Source organism: Lissotriton vulgaris, chromosome 5 (genome assembly GCF_964263255.1).
Source record: "Lissotriton vulgaris chromosome 5, aLisVul1.2, whole genome shotgun sequence".
Taxonomy (NCBI): domain Eukaryota; kingdom Metazoa; phylum Chordata; class Amphibia; order Caudata; family Salamandridae; genus Lissotriton; species Lissotriton vulgaris.
This window is the reverse complement of record NC_141693.1, coordinates 512,767,991-512,782,210: the sequence shown is the minus strand read 5'-3', so window position 1 is coordinate 512,782,210 and position 14,220 is coordinate 512,767,991. Positions and strand designations below refer to the sequence as shown.

The following is a 14,220-nucleotide window of genomic DNA, read 5'->3' as shown; positions in this document are numbered from 1 at the left end:
ACCGGTAATAGGCCACCTACATCTGGCCCTAAATGTCCTAAATGTGGGATACAAGCTGCAAACTTGATACACATGTTTATAGACTGTCCGAAATTACAATCTTACTGGCAGGAGATGGGATTAATGTTTTATAACAAACTTGGCATAGGACCTACATGTACTACTCTAGAAATTATGTTGGGGTATAACTATTCTCCATTATGATGGTAACGGCAAGACTCGCAATCGCCCGGGTGTGGCTTTCTCCGCTACCACCAACAATTTATGATTGGTGGTCTATCATTAAAGTGATTTTGGTCAAGCAGAAAAGGGGATGAGGCTGTAAGGGCCGCACAGAGGGTCAAGTTCCTACTTTTGTTGTAGTATGGGTGCGAATGGTCTGGGATACAACCCCCTAGATCCCAACATAAAACAAACAGGCATTTGTTTTATACATTAAACTTCACAAGTTGACCTCGCACACCAAAAACAATATAATAAACACAATATTAGTGCTTGGTAAACATTTGTTTTGTGACAAAGATGGAATCCAATAGTTCTCCCAAGAAAATTCCAAGTCAATTTTCTTCGTTTTATTCTTTCTTTTATTATTCAAAATTTGCAGATAAAAATAGCCAACGCGTTTCGTCCGAAACCGGACTTCTTCAGGGCTTAACGCAGTGTATCTTTATGCTACACGTCCCATCCGTCGTCTCGTACGTGTGCGGTCGTCTGGTCTGTCGGTACAGACCAGACGACCGCACACGTACGAGACGACGACGCCGAATTCATGGCATATACTTTATTCTTCTCTTTTCTAACTGGAATATAACTAACGGATGATAAAAGATTTGCTTGACCCGCCAACTATACAATTAAAAAACCCCATTGACTAGACAACTATCAAGACGGATGGGACGTGTAGCATAAAGATACACTGCGTTAAGCCCTCAAGAAGTCCGGTTTCGGACGAAACGCGTTGGCTATTTTTATCTGCAAATTTTGAATAATAAAAGAAAGAATAAAACGAAGAAAATTGACTTGGAATTTTCTTGGGAGAACTATTGGATTCCATCTTTGTCACAAAACAAATGTTTACCAAGCACTAATATTGTGTTTATTATATTGTTTTTGGTGTGCGAGGTCAACTTGTGAAGTATCATTAAAGTGACCTATGGTATGGAATTTGCATTGGCTAACGTTAGGGGCACAGCCTCTATGGTCAAAAATGTGAGAATTTGGGGCTCTTTGGATATTTCAGTATAATGTATTACTGACTATTAATGAGGGAATTAATATTTACGAATTGAATCCCCAAGATCAGGCTAATTATTTAAGTATTATGACTCGATCCTTTTTCTTTTCTTTTGCTATTGTAAAATTAACCCTGCTTTAATTGTTGCTTTTATGTATATCGTTGAATCTGTGCTATGAATTACTGTATATTACTCTAATGTGATGTCAATACATTTTTTTTTTAAAAGAAGTTATCGGAATCCAATGAATCCCTCTTCTGGAACCACAGATTCAGCAACTAATATGAAGCAGGCTGTCACAGGAACTAGCAGTATTGTCTGCTTGTAAACAATTCAAACTAACTTGATTAGTTCACAGGAAAAAGTAAGAAAGGGTGTTGATAGGTGATGAGAGGAGTACCACATGCCTTCATGTTTATAATCTGTAAGGTGAGTAGTAATCCAAGTAGCAACCTATAGTTTATTCCAATGCATGACTCCATGAGTAGGGCCAAGAGTAAGGTGAATTCACATTCCTTTGACAGGGTCAAACACATCGTGTCGGCCGTATGTATTTTGTTTTGTGTGACTTCTTCATTGATCAGAACCCTTTTCTAATGAATATTTTCTTGTCAGTCATAACTAATATAGAAAGAATTCCAGGGTCCTTTCGAGGTAGCCGAAGAATCAAGGAAAAAGAGTACAGGTAACTCTTTCACAGAGACTGAGAGCAATGTAAATCAGACTGGAGGATCAATAAGTTAAGAACGAAGAAAAACAAAAACATAATTCAAACCAGTTTGGCTAGAAACGAAAATGTGCAAATTAGGTTCAGGAGAAATTAATTGATTCTTTTTAGAATGGAAAAACGCATTGAACAAGCATAGGCAAAGCCAAACGGTCTCCAATTTTTTCATAGTAATACATATCCTGTAGGGTTTGGTAATGCTTTTGACAATAATCTTCCACATGAACAAAAGAAAAAAAGAAAAATGCTTCTTTGCCAATGACCCTACCATGGCCCAGAGAGATGACTTGATGACCTTTATACGTCATATTTGCACATGTATGCAACCTCAAATAACATGAGACCATTGTAAACTCCTGCCTTGTTAACTAACCACCGCAACACCCATTGGTTTTGACGCTGCCCCATATTTACAAGGGCAGATAAATATGGGACAATGCCAAAATGAAGACAAGGGAAAACCTGATTGTACCCTGGCGCAACGAGGAGAAATGTTTCTCCACGTTTTTGCTGTTTCTATGTGTGCTGCCTTGTGCAGCACACATAGAAACAGCAAAAGGACATTAATCGTTTATACAAACTTTACCTACAACCTAGGCGCCCTTACAGTATGGTGCAAGGGTTCTTGCATTGGTGCTAGTCAGCTAAGATTAGCACCAACGCAGGGGTAAATGCAGGGTTGCACAATATCTTTGTAAATATGGTGCAGCCCTGCGTTTTGGAAGTGACGGAGTCCGGCGTTAAGCCAAGGAGGCTAATGCAGCTCTCTGCCACTTTCTTACTAAATATGCCCCCAAGTTCCCTCACCCGATTGCACCTATGGCCTGAGGATTCTCTCCACTTCTTACTTAAATGTCCAAACTTTGATGTGATTAGAAGAAATGCAAACCAGCGCATCCTGCATAATGAACTGCTACAGCTAATTAAATGTTTGATTTCCACATGCTCAGTGATATCTCTGAGGCAAGAACGAGACAAATCATCAATACTTTGTCAAAAGCTGGAACTTAAGGGAAAAAACACACGTAAATATGTCAATAAATTGTGTTCCAGACTTGTGGCAGCAAACACAGTGATATTTCTGAACCCTGATGTGACTTATGGGATAATACCTTGTCATAGGCTGGGGCCTAAGAGAAAATATTTAGGAAAATATGATATAAAATTGCTTTTGTGACTTGGAACAGCAAACCAACAAAGAGTGTACTACTTTAACCTTCCACAAATACTTTTGTTTCTCTTTTTTAAATGTTTCCCTTTTTTCTGCTTATTTGCTAAGATATTTTATATTTTTTTTGTTTGATCAACTTTTTTCTATATGATTGATACATTGATACTCCTGTGAAAAAGGCATCTTTGTAAAAAGCACCTGTAACGGCAACAAAGCGTGTGATTTTCAAATTCTTACATTGTGCTTTTGAACCAAGGACTGGGCAGTCACATTCATCACAAGGAATGTCTAGTTACAGAGATCACATGCAAAAAATTGCCACATACCTTGTGATCTTAGCACTATGGCTGGCACATACAAACAGTCCTTGTGTGGCCCTGGTTCTTCACGGTGCACAAGTTTTAGGTGAGATCTTGACTGAAATCCAATAATAAACACATTTTGGTAACTAAAAACTCCAGAATACACACGTGAAGATGCATTTACCCACTCATCTAAGTTAACAATGTAAAAACATTCCACCTTTGTACCCCAGATCCTACGATTTGCAGCCAATTAGAATTCCATGCCAGACGAGAGATGTCGATGTCTGGAGTAGTCAATTGACTCAAGTAATTAAAGCAACTGTTAGCAGGCGGAGGAAGTATGCCACAAAAACAAAATGGCTGCAGTTCCGTCTCTTGTTTTCCAACCTCTATAGATTACAATGCCACCCACTCTCATGGAAGGTCTGCTGTGATGCATCTATAAACAGTGGTAACAACATCTTATATGGCTTTACTAGTGATTGTTGGTGTAATTCAATAAGCGCTTGCAAAGCATAGAAACCATGATTTTTTAAAGGTAACAAGTCATAATATGTATTTCTCCTTTCTTGCTGTTTATTCACAGCCGTTCAAAGAAATTCAATAACCATTAGACACCATTCCAGCACAGAAAACAACCTAGCATTATAATAGTATAAAAGAGGTTCTGAACAATGGCTCCACCCCTTTCGTCCTGCATGCCAAGTTAAGTGCAATTCGCATTTACTACAAACTTTGCTGTGCAAGGATCCTAAAATTGTTCCTTCCACACTCCAGTGGAGTTAATCCTACAATTGCTCCCTTCACATTGAGTGGAGATGAGCTTCTACTGAAGTGTATGTTTGTTGCGTTCAAGATTTCTGGTCTGTCTCCTGCAATTGAGAGAGATTTAATTTTCAATTAACCTTAGCTGTGTTTTACTTCTAAACTAGCTATGGCTAATCCAATAACTTCTAAGGTTTTGGGTGTTCTGTTTATGTACTCTGAGATACCATATACTCAATGATATCTGCAATACAAAAAGAGGGAACAACAGAGAGACAAAGAAAGGGGCTTGTTCCCTAAAAAAACAGTATATATGTATATATATATATTACCTACTGGCGGTCGCCAGTAGGTAGTTATAGTTAGGACCTAGTTTCCATAGGAAATCCTCAACATTCTATTTGGAATAACTTTGGCCCTGGTGGATGAATATTTGTGAATTTCTCAAAGAAGATGGCTCGGTTCGCTGCGCTCCTTTCCTGAAAGTTTGGGGGGGATTGGTGAAGTAGGGGCTGAGATATAAGGGGGGTCCCAAAACATGTTTTCTCCATGTTATTTTCCATAGGACCTTTAGACTCGGCTACAGGTCGAACGGCTGAATGGATTTATAAGAAATTTGGCAAAACTGTAGAGTCCGGTTCGCAGATTACGCTTTTTTTGGAATGGTGTAAATCCGTTCAGTAGTTGTTGAGAAAATTAAAGTTAAAGTCAATTATATATCTATAGGCGCGCACGCGTGCGCGCACTCAAGCGGCTGCGCGTGAGCGGAATTTTTTTTGCTGCGTGACGTCTGTTAACGTTCGATTCGAAGGAAATCAGGAAGTTTTGGTCGCCATTTTGTCACTGCGAGTAAATATATTGTTCATTTCAGTGCGTTGAAACATGGAAAGGGGAGAAGGTAGAGATTGTTTTGCTGCGTAGCTTTTCTCGGGGTGTGCAGTAAGGCCCTTAAACGCAAAAAGATATAATTTTTTCCCGAAAAAAAAATACGGGGTGCGCGCACCCGGTCGCGCACACCTATTTACAAGAGTGTGAAAATGGAGATAAATCAGAAGTTTGAGTGCTTAGATATAAGGTGGCTCTGAAAAGAGCCATTGTGTTAATTGAGTGTTTTCTGCATTTATAAGTAAGTACCGATGCAGAGCCTGATGTTGCAGAGGAAGATTCTGTTTCCCTCATTCGTGAAATGAACACCGTCTCTCCTATAGACGTCTTGCATGTGGTATCGCAAGTTGTTGTGGTAAATAGAACCCATGCTATAATCTCTGAGGAAAGCAGAAACAGATTTATTTACATGTCTCCTTGCTTTCTCAAATTGTGCACAATGTTGATTGGACCAATTCCATTTCTGTCTTTGGCATATATTGGAATATACCAAGGCAGATCGAGGAAAAAGTGTCATCAATTGTCGAAAGGTGTCTTTTAGAAGCATTTCCAGACCTACCCCAGTGATTGTGCCTAGATCGTTCCCACCACAGTGCACAATTATAAGGTCTGTTTCTGGGAGATGCATAAAAGTTTTCACCAATGGAATCAATTGGTGACATTTCAATCCTCTTTTGGCAATCCATGTTATGTGTACATTTGGTAAGCCGAGGTTGCAAATTCGTCTGCTTACTGCATATTTTTCACTCCAGTGAATATAACTGTTGTCAGACTCCACGCTGCCGAATCCGTTTGATGCACATATGACTCCACCTCCCGATCTCACCAACACGCTAGTAATAGCAACACAGCGTGTTCGAGTGATAGGGCGAGGGAAAACAGGAAACAAAACAAGGAAGGGACGGAAGGGGACTGCAGGGAAGGGACAGCTGGAAGACAAGAAAACATTCATACAGGTTATTCGTATTCACCATGAAACCCTACACTCATTGTAGTCTCACTAAGTACGAGTAATAATTCACCTTAACGAAAAGAAGATTGCTCCTCCTCCTCCTCCCTGTTCTTTCCTGAATGTTGATGAACTTCACCCTAGTCCCTATGGAACACAAACACAGTTATTAACTAGCCTTTTACCAGAACTAATGTACGATAATGTATTCAGAGTTAGACCTACCCTGCCTTGTGTTGAAAAGAGTTCAAATTATAATCCAGTGAAATAACCCCCAAACCCTATGTGATTTCAGCAACAATTCTCTTCTCAAATAGTTCTGTTCACATATATACAATACTCCCAAAACGATTCAGGAAGGACACGGTAAGACGTAGCCTCCTACTACTGTCCTCCGCTCTCTAGTTCACACTCAGCGTTCCCTTATTGTTCCCACTCCAAATACGGAAAGGTGTAGGATCTCCCCCCACTACCTTCCGCTTTGGCACTTGCCGAGGTAAGCACTAGTGTCTTTCTTCGTAACGGAAGTACGCAGAAAGATTCATCCGCTATACTCCGTTCTCACAATAAATGTAAGGCAAAATCCTTCCAAATCAAATACAACAGTTTAGGCACCTTGCTTCCTTTGGCCCTAGATTCAAGCAGCCTTTGTTATTTACTCATCAGCGTTTGGCAACAAACGTGTTAGACCTCACGCGTCTTTCAGATACACTCACGGTTCTGTCGCCGCTATTTCCCGGTTTCCTCGTTGTCCGGGCTTCTCTGTCGCCCGCCTTCGAGTGCTTGTAACCTCGACACTCCTGCGAGGAATCAAATATCCAAAAAGCGCTGACCTCGCGCTACGGAGAATCAACAGGAAGCGCCGACCTTGCGCTACGGGGATAACAAAAGACTTCAGTTTCCCAAGCGCGTTAGCTAATCTCTTAGCGCACACGTGCCAAAAGTCTATTCCAGAACCAATTCCTTCTCTGAAGGATTCCAAGACCGCTCTCCTCTCCAGTCTCTCCCAAACTAGTTTGAAAGACAAAATCACGAACAACGTTCTGATGGGCCGCCCTGCTTTTATGGTGCCCCGCCCCCACACTAGAGTTCTGGGAGATGTAGTCCATATTTTAGGTGGCGCAGCTTGGCAAGCCTGACAGAATGCCCCCCTTTCTAGCGCCTTCTAGGGCCCGGCTTATTCGGAAATCTCCTGTGGAAAGAACGCACAGCAGCAGGGGCGTGCACATCCGAGCTCAACTCCCAAGAATCATCTTCAGCAGAATACCCCTTCCAGGACACCAGGTATTTCAGCCCTCCCCGGCACCACTTGGCATCTCTGATACTCCTCACTTCGTACTCCATACCACCATCACATGCCACTGGCGGAGGGGCAACTCTGCGCGAAGTAAGGGCAGGTTTCAACAATTGCACATGGAACACTGGGTGTATGCGCATGGACCCTGGCAACTTCAACTTATAGGTCACGGGGTTCACCTGTCTCACTATGGTGTATGGGCCTATATATCTTGGGTGGAACACGCTGCGCAATTTAAACCTGATGTTCTTTGTAGACAGCCATACCTTATCCCCCACTACGTATTGGCGACTCTCTATCCGGTGACGGTCCTCCCACTTTTTGTACACCTCCTTCGCTTTGTTCAAATGTACCTGTACCCCCTTATGGACCCTTCTCAGCATCAGGATTCTTTCTTTCACCGCTGGCTGGTCACTAAGATCAGAGGGTATGTCAACTGGCAGTGTATTAGCATCAAAACCATAATTGGCCTTGAAAGGTGACATTCCCGTTGAGCTATGCCATGCGTTATTATAGGCCAGCTCTCCCATCCATAACAGATCCACCCAAGACTCATGAGCTTCCTTAGAATAGCATCTCAGGTATTTCTTTAACGTCTGGTTCAAGCGCTCAGTCTGCCCATCAGTCTGTGGGTGGAAACTGGTAGACAAGTTGGACTCTATTTTCAGGGCACTACACCACATGCGCCAGAAACGTGCAATGAACTGTGGTCCTCTGTCGGACACGATCACCCTAGGAATACCGTGTAACCTGACCACATTACTAGCTAGCAATTGAGCCGTTTGACTGGCATTCGGGAGGGCCTTACAAGGGATAAAGTGTCCCATTTTGGTGAGACTATCTATCACTACCAACACTGCTGATGAGCCCTTATCCATTGGAAGACCCGACACAAAGTCCAAGCTGATATGCTGCCATGGTTGACTGGGTGTAGGCATGGGTATCAGTTTCCCTGCTTTCTTGGTGGTCATACTCTTGGCCCTAGCACACACCTCACAACGGGCCACCCACTCAGTAACATCCTTGCTCAGGGTTGCCCACCAGAAGTGTCTTTTGACAGTATCGAGAGTTTTACGTATACCAGGGTGTCCTAACAATTCCCCTTCATGACACCAGCCAATAGCTTTCTTCTGCAAAGGAATCGTGGGTAAATACAACTTTCCCTGAAAAAATGGCAACCCGTCTCTCAATTTGCAATCCAGTCTGTCATGCGCCCATGACCTCCATCCACCCGGATATTGATGGTTTCTTACCTCATCCAAAAAGGATTCAGCCCTCACCACACACAGAACCTTCCCTGCTGGAATAATTGCCTGTTTCTCGTCCACACCCTCCACTGGCATTGTTTGTCTAGATAAGGCATCTGCCTTCCTATTCTCAGACCCCGGGCGGAAAGTGACCACAAAATTAAACTCTGCAAAAAAGAGCGTCCATCTCATCTGCCTTGCTGTCAAGTGCCTAGCAGAGGACATAAATTGTAGATTCCTATGGTCGGTGTACACCGTAATGGTGTGCAGGGCCCCCCATAGATAGTGCCTCCATTCCTGAAAAGCTCTCTTAATTGAAAGCAATTCCTTTTCAGCAATGGTGTAATTGAGTTCAGCCGAACTCAATTTCTTTGACAGGAAGGCCACAGGGTGCAACTGTCCTGTACTAATGTCCCTCTGAGATAGCACTGCCCCGATTGCTTCATCCGAAGCGTCCGCCTCAACCACAAAAGGATGTTCTAAATTGGGATGTGACAGCACTGGGGCCGAAATGAAAGAAGATTTAAGAGTTTGGAAAGACTCCCCTGCAGCAGTTGTCCACTCGAAAGGAACCCCTTTCTTCAATAGATTAGTAATGGGCACCGCCAGCAAGGAAAAATGCAAAATAAAGCGCCGGTAGTAGTTAGCGAAGCCCAGAAAACTCTGGACTTCCTTCACGTTCTTCGGTACCGGCCAGTCTCTCACTGCTTCCACCTTGCGCTCAGACATTTGCAACCCCGAGGGGCTGATCATCACCCCCAGAAACTCCACACTGTACACCCCAAACTCACATTTACTGAGTTTAACAAAGAGACTATGTTCTCTCAGTTTCATCAATACCTTGCTGACCTGTTCTACATGACAACCTTCATCCATAGAGTACACCAAGATGTCGTCAATGTATACTACAACGAATAAGTCGATGAACTCCTTCAAGACATCGTTGATCAGAAACTGAAATGCCGCAGGGGCATTACACAGCCCAAAGGGCATGACTAGATATTCATACAGGCCATACCGCGTCTTGAATGCCGTCTTCCACTCATCCCCCTCACGTACCCTGACCAAGTGATAGGCTCCTCGCAAATCCAAGCGAGTATAGATCACGGCCTCCCTCACTTGATCAATCAGTACCGTAATGAGGGGGAGAGGGTATCGGTTCCGTATGGTGTTTTTATTCAAGACGCGGTAGTCCACACATGCCCTCAGATCACCATTTGCTTTAGCTATAAAGAAGAGTGGAGAAGCTGCAGGGGAACGGGATGGTCTTATAAAGCCTATACTTTCGTAATGATCGATGTATTCCTTTAAGTGCACAGTTTCAGGAACAGATAAGGCATACACACGGCACGTAGGAATCACTGCCCCATCAATCAGATCTATCCTGCAGTCATAAGGTCTATGTGGTGGCAACTCCTCTGCTTTGCTTTCACTAAATACGTCCCAAAATGCTTCATAATGTTTCGGGAGGTTCACCTCCTTCTCAGCGGCTGTAGCCACCATAAACCTCAAAGCCAACACCGCCACAGGGGAAGACACATAAGGTACCAGATGTTCCTTGCAAAACCCAGAAGAAAAATGCACCGTGCGAGATTTCCAATTGATGGTAGGGTTGTGAAATGTAAACCATGGCATCCCTAGAATTATCTCATACTGTGGAGCCTCTATAATGTTCAACTCCACCTTTTCCACATGCCTTCCCTCTGACACCTCAATAGACAACTCTACCTCAGCCGTTTTTTCCGTTATCAAACCTGATTTAATTGGCTGTCCATCTACAGCTAAGACCTCCTCTGGATTGCCTCTTGGTACTCTAGGAATCATCAAACGAGACACCAACCCATTGTCAATAAAATTTCCGGTGGCCCCGGAGTCCAGCATGACCATTACTTGATGGGATTTATTTTCGCACTCCAAAGTCATAACCAGTACCAGATGGGATTCAGTTTCACCTATGCCCGAGGAGGATAAAGATGTAAGCTTCCAATCTGGGTTCTCCTCCTTCGTTGGCAACTGTACCGAACCCTCATCGCTCTCTCTGGCAGTATTAGAAACAGCTACCCTTTGATTCTTGTTCCAAGTGTTCGAAGTTTTGGGTTTGGAAGGGCACTCCCTTACATAGTGACCCTTCTTCCCACAATACATACAGAGGCCTTTTACCCTCCTACTTTCTCTTTCAATTTTGGACAAAGGGGGTTGAATAGCTCCTATCTCCATAGGCTCTGCCCCGGCTTCGGCTGAACCCAAAGCTCTAGTAGGAAAACTCACATTACGGGTATATCCCCTGTCCCATTTCCTTCGATCCCCGCTCCGCTCAGTTAACCTACCATCCAACCTCATGACCAAATTCACCATATCTATACATGTCGTGGGTTGAGGATCTACATGTGCCACAGCGTCCTTCAATTCCTCCCTCAAACCCTGATAAAACAGAGTCATTCTTTTGCCCTCCGGCCATTCAGTTTCGGCAATCAAACGATTAAACGTAGTTAGGTAAGTTATCAAATCACTCCTACCCTGCCGTAGGGATAATAACTCCTTATCCGCACTGAAATTTGTGGCCCTCCTGTCAAAAACTTTTTCAAATTCTTCTCTGAATGCTGTCCAATTGGATAACATGGCATCGTCTCGTTTTATAATAGGGACTGCCCAATTGGCAGCATCTCCCACCAAATAAGATATGGCAAATGCTACCCTAGAATGGTTATTGGGAAATGAGGCAGGTTTACAAGAAAAATGGAGCATAATTTGCGTCATGAAGGCCTGCGTTTTACTAGGATCCCCCCCATACCTCTAACGGCTAACGGGATAGGAGGGGGAACCGTAACCTGAATCTGCGCAGGACCCGTAGAAAAAGGGTTCTTGGACAATTGTTCTACCCTATCCTTAAGCAGAACAGCCTCTGCCTTTGACACAGCCAGTTCCTGTTGAACCAAAACCAAGGCCCTCAACACATCATCCAAGGTGGCCATATGTACTCCAAACCGACCCGGCAGAATGCAATTCGTGGGTTCGTGATTCTGTCAGACTCCACGCTGCCGAATCCGTTTGATGCACATATGACTCCACCTCCCGATCTCACCAACACGCTAGTAATAGCAACACAGCGTGTTCGAGTGATAGGGCGAGGGAAAACAGGAAACAAAACAAGGAAGGGACGGAAGGGGACTGCAGGGAAGGGACAGCTGGAAGACAAGAAAACATTCATACAGGTTATTCGTATTCACCATGAAACCCTACACTCATTGTAGTCTCACTAAGTACGAGTAATAATTCACCTTAACGAAAAGAAGATTGCTCCTCCTCCTCCTCCCTGTTCTTTCCTGAATGTTGATGAACTTCACCCTAGTCCCTATGGAACACAAACACAGTTATTAACTAGCCTTTTACCAGAACTAATGTACGATAATGTATTCAGAGTTAGACCTACCCTGCCTTGTGTTGAAAAGAGTTCAAATTATATTCCAGTGAAATAACCCCAAAACCCTATGTGATTTCAGCAACAATTCTCCTCTCAAATAGTTCTGTTCACATATATACAATACTCCCAAAACGATTCAAGAAGGACACGGTAAGACGTAGCCTCCTACTACTGTCCTCCGCTCTCTAGTTCACACTCAGCGTTCCCTTATTGTTCCCACTCCAAATACGGAAAGGTGTAGGATCTCCCCCCACTACCTTCCGCTTTGGCACTTGCCGAGGTAAGCACTAGTGTCTTTCTTCGTAACGGAAGTACGCAGAAAGATTCATCCGCTATACTCCGTTCTCACAATAAATGTAAGGCAAAATCCTTCCAAATCAAATACAACAGTTTAGGCGCCTTGCTTCCTTTGGCCCTAGATTCAAGCAGCCTTTGTTATTTACTCATCAGCGTTTGGCAACAAACGTGTTAGACCTCACGCGTCTTTCAGATACACTCACGGTTCTGTCGCCGCTATTTCCCGGTTTCCTCGTTGTCCGGGCTTCTCTGTCGCCCGCCTTCGAGTCCTTGTAACCTCGACACTCCTGCGAGGAATCAAATATCCAAAAAGCGCTGACCTCGCGCTACGGAGAATCAACAGGAAGCGCCGACCTTGTGCTACGGGGATAACAAAAGACTTCAGTTTCCCAAGCGCGTTAGCTAATCTCTTAGCGCACACGTGCCAAAAGTCTATTCCAGAACCAATTCCTTCTCTGAAGGATTCCAAGACCGCTCTCCTCTCCAGTCTCTCCCAAACTAGTTTGAAAGACAAAATCACGAACAACGTTCTGATGGGCCGCCCTGCTTTTATGGTGCCCCGCCCCCACACTAGAGTTCTGGGAGATGTAGTCCATATTTTAGGTGGCGCAGCTTGGCAAGCCTGACAACTGTGTCCTATAAGCCAGACCTTCATTTTTAAGGGATTTGTAGTCGTCCTCCGATCGGTTCTGGAAGTGGAATGGTAGTTAGAAGTTAAAATTCTAAATAAAGAAAAAGGAAGAGGCTGGGTGTGGTTAAAAAAATAAAAATGATTGGTTGATTGTAATAAGTGGAGATTGAAGAGTACGTTGCATGTTAATGTTTATGTTAAACGAGAAGTACTATTGGGTGTGAAAAAACAAGACATGTAACAGAGCTGTGGATTGGCAGGTGTTTCTGGAGGGAAAATAGTCTTCTTAATTTGTTGTAGAACGTTGAGACATGAACTTTTGACCTGTGCCTTCAGCAAGGTGCAGAATGAGGTGTAACCATGGAAACAGCCGGAGATGGCAGTTGGTGATGGGTTCACTCTTTGGTGCCTCTGTGTCTGACTCTGTTCTGTGGTGGCAGGCGGACAACTGTTTGTTATTGTAGAGATGAAAGGGTGATAAGGAGAGAAATACGACATAGCGTTTGGCCTGTAGAAGCGTGGGAGCAGTGATTAACTCTGAGTGAAGCGGAACTGTGGCGGTGCTTGGTAAAGAATAAAAACATTTTTTTAACAGTGGTATAACTGTCTGTACGGTGCGCGACCTACTAAGAAAAAGTTCACGGGCCGTAATTGGCTTGCAGGTTCTAGTATCAGTAAATGAGGATAAGAAAAGAAAACATTCAGGACTTTATTTATGAAGGCCTTGCGCCACCGGTGCGTCACTGTTTCCCATTTTAAAAAATGAGGCACCGGCGGCGGAAGGTCTTCATAAATAAGGTCCTCAGTGACTACAGTTAAGGTTATGTGGAACCCATGAATAGTTTTTCAATATGAAATCATTTCAGTTGAGATTATGGATTAAAAGAGAAACCGTGAATATTTGAAATGTTTATTTAGAAATGTACTGTTTTAAAGGCAAATCATTATGTAATATGAGTACAGAAATTGCAAAAAACACAGTAATTGGTATTGTCAGTAGTACATGGAATACATGGAAATAAGCAGTTGAGATGCGAAATGGCGTTTACAGTTATAAAAAACTCGTTTATAATTTACACATTAATTAGGGTACATGTAGCATATATTAGCGAGTTTTGCATTGAGTACGTTTGAAATAACCTTAGATAAGATATGCAATAGAATTGTTGAGATTAGACTGTAAAAAAAAAAAGTTGAAAATCGAGTAGCTGAAGAAACAAATGTAGTCCACATAAAAGACCAAAATTTAAACAACACAAAATCATAATGTCCACTGTTAGTAAAGCCAAT

The 14,220-nt window shown here is 43.1% G+C and overlaps 1 long non-coding RNA gene across 1 annotated transcript in view; it reads right to left on the bottom strand.

Moving 5' to 3' along the window:
• Positions 1-14,220, bottom strand: part of LOC147711159 (uncharacterized) — a 143,592-nt gene that overhangs the window by 5,908 nt on the left and 123,464 nt on the right. The window contains exon 3 of the long non-coding RNA XR_015295663.1: positions 3,460-3,550. This is a non-coding gene — a long non-coding RNA (uncharacterized LOC147711159). The remainder of the gene's footprint in view (positions 1-3,459; positions 3,551-14,220) is intronic.